This window comes from Vulpes vulpes, chromosome 16 (genome assembly GCF_048418805.1).
Source record: "Vulpes vulpes isolate BD-2025 chromosome 16, VulVul3, whole genome shotgun sequence".
Classification (NCBI taxonomy): Eukaryota; Metazoa; Chordata; class Mammalia; order Carnivora; family Canidae; genus Vulpes; species Vulpes vulpes.
Genome location: NC_132795.1, coordinates 54,761,804 through 54,765,058, shown reverse-complemented (window position 1 = coordinate 54,765,058; position 3,255 = coordinate 54,761,804).

The window sequence follows — 3,255 nt, the reverse complement described above, 5'->3', positions numbered from 1 at the left end:
TCCTTTATAATCCCTTTCACTATTTCTTATATTCCCCGTATGAGTAAAACCATATGATGATTGTCCTCCAATTGACTTACTTCACTCAGCATAATACCCTCCAGTTCCATCCATGTCAAGGTAAATGGTGGGTATTCATCTTTTCTGATGGCTGAGTAATATTCTGTTGTGTGGATATATATATATATATATATATATATATATATATATATATATACACACACACACATATCACATCTTCTTTATCCCAATGGTGGTGCTATTTTATTTAGATAGAGTGGTCAGGAAAGGCCTCTGAAGATGACACCTGAGCAGTACTGAGTGAAGTGACAATGTAAGAAAGTGACAGAAGGAATGGCAAGTCAAAGACCCCAAGTCAGTAAGTTGTTTGAGTCTGGTGAACATGGCCAATGTGGCCGAAGTTTTGTGTGTGTGTGTGTATGCCTGCAAGTGTGCATGCACACACAGATAGGATGAGGTTAGAGAGGTAGCCAGAGGTGAGATTATGAAGGGCCTTGGGGGACATGCAAAGGACTCTGCACTATTCTTTTTTTTTTTTTTTTTAAGATTTTATTTATTTATTCATGAGAGACACGGAGAGAGAGAGAGAAAGAGGCAGAGGGAGAAGCAGGCTCCATGCAGGGAGCCCGACGTGAGACTCGATCCTGGGTCTCCAGGATCACACCCTGGGCCAAAGGCAGCGCTAAACTGCCGAGCCACCAGGGCACTCTGCACTATTCTAAGTTTGTTGGAAGTCACTATAGGGATGAGGGAAAAAAACAGGGTCCAACTTACATGTAAAAGGATCTTTCTGGTTCCAATATGGAGAAGAGAATGTATGGGGGAACTGTAGAAACGGGGGGATCAGTTAAGAAGCTATTGTTGTGGTCTGGGTAGCTCAATTGGTTGGGAGTCAGACTCTTGGTTTCAGCTTGGGTCATGATCTCAGGCTTGTGAGATCTGGCCCAAGTTCTGCATGGAGTCTGCTTGAGATTTGCGCCCTCTTCCTTTGCTCCTCCTCACTCTTTCCACATGTGCACATGCACTCCCCCTCTCTCAAATTAAAACAAACAAACAAACAAAAACTATTGTTATGGTCTAGACAAGAGCAATGGAAACTTGGACTCAGTGGTAGAGGTAAATGGGAAAAATGATAGGATTGCAATATATCCTGGAAGGATTTGTTATAGTGGTACGAGGAGTAAGAAGGATCCGGAGATTTTTTGGCCTGAACACCTGAGTCAATGGTGATGCTGCTCATGGAGGTAAGGAACACTGGCAGAGTAGCAGATTTTTATATAAGAATAGAGACCAATTTTGGACATGTTAAGTTTTAGAAGACCACTAGACATCCAAGGGGAGATCTTTGTTGCCTGTTTCACCAGGCTCACTAGTGTTTTCTATTCCAATAAGTGGCACATCCACCCAGATGTGATGGTCATCTTTCAATCACTCTTGTTTGGTTAAACCAGATACATGACTCACTGGACACATGGCAGCTGTCTTTAAAAATTAGAAGGGTTGTTACTGAAAGAGTAACATGTCTTTATGGTTCCAATAGACAGAACTAGGACCAGAAGATAAAAACCTTAGTAAAACAGATTTCAGCTCAATATGGGATAGTGAACTGTTTTAAGTGTTCTAAGCATGCTTGAAAATGTATTTCCTAATTTAGGAGTGAATAATTATCAGATATTGCTCAAAATGTCTTCAGCCTACTGAACTTTCACAAAGGAGATGTTAAGATCTCCATGTGCTCATAGGATCTGTCAGTTTCTTTTTGTTAATTCTGCCCATCTTATGCATTTGAGTCTATGTTATTAGGTGCATCTAGTTTTAGGACTTTTACCTCTTCCTGGTGACCTCCTTACTTTCTACCTTTCTGCCTTATTTTAGTCTTGTCTTACTGTCCCTACCTTCCTCCCTTAAAGGTAACAGCTATCTTGACTTCAAACACTGTTTTTGAGATTTATATGTAATCATGTATTAGGTAAAAATTTTACATCTGGCCTTTGATCCAACATTGTGTGATTCATCCGTGTTGCTGAATATAGCTATAATTTGTTCAACTGCTACAAAATATTCTATTGTACTAATTAATGTGACAATTCCTGTTTATTTAACTTTACGTTGTTTTGATTTTATGGCGATTATGAATAAGGCTACTATGAACATTCATGTCCTGGAGGAGTAAGAGAAATAGGGAAGAGTTCAACTCATGAAAACTGACTAGGAATGGGGATGAGGTTGTGGGAACTAGTACAAGCCTCTGAGAAATAATTTTATTTATGATATAGTGAGTACCTCACACTCAACAGTGATTCATTTCAGAACAGGACCAAGTACCTACGAAATTTAACCAAACAAGATATAGGAAAGTACATGCACTTAATTCACAAAAGAATTTATTCCTCAATTCATTTACTCTTATTTTACAAAATCTTCTAACAATTTTGGTTCTCTCGCAGCCTGGTCCTCAGGAGATTAGATATCACCTATTAAAAGAGAATGTTCTCAGAGGCAAGCATAGTAAGGTCAGAAAAAGTGCCAATTAACAACTAGGGACAGGACAATCTGTATTTGTAAAAAGCCGACACAGATGCGCAAAACGTAGAGCAGCTTGAAAGGACTCTTTGTAGGGCCAGACTATCCAATAATCTCCCAAAGGCATCACCACATTATTAGCTAGCATAGTAATACATCACAATTAGGTCCAAGTTTAAAAGCAACAGTTGAATTATATGTATTCTGTTTAAAGTAGCCAGGAATGTTTACCACTTTGGAAAGATTTCTATACAAATGGTTAAGATGAAACAAAGCAATAAATGAAAACATTTTAGTGCATAAAGAAGTAGCATTGATGGAACGCCTGGGTGGCTCAGCGGTCGAGCATCTGCCTTTGGACATGATCCTGGGGTTGGGATCGAGTCCCGCATCAGGCTCTTTGCTAGGAGTCTGCTTCTCCCTCTGTGTCTCTGCCTCTCCGTGTGTGTCTATCATGAATAAATAAAATCTTTAAAAAAAAGGTAGCATTGCAAATGATGCTAGAAATATTGGTTAGTATACTATCACATGTTGCTGAGAATGGCTAAAAGTGTTGAGTGTTGCAAGCAAGGTAACCGAATGATTGCAAGCAAAGAAACAATGGAGGAAATCTACAAAAAATGCATAGTTAACATCACGCTCAGTGGCAAATGACTGAATACTTTCTAAGATGAGGAACAAGACAAGGATGTTTGCTTTCACCATTTTTAT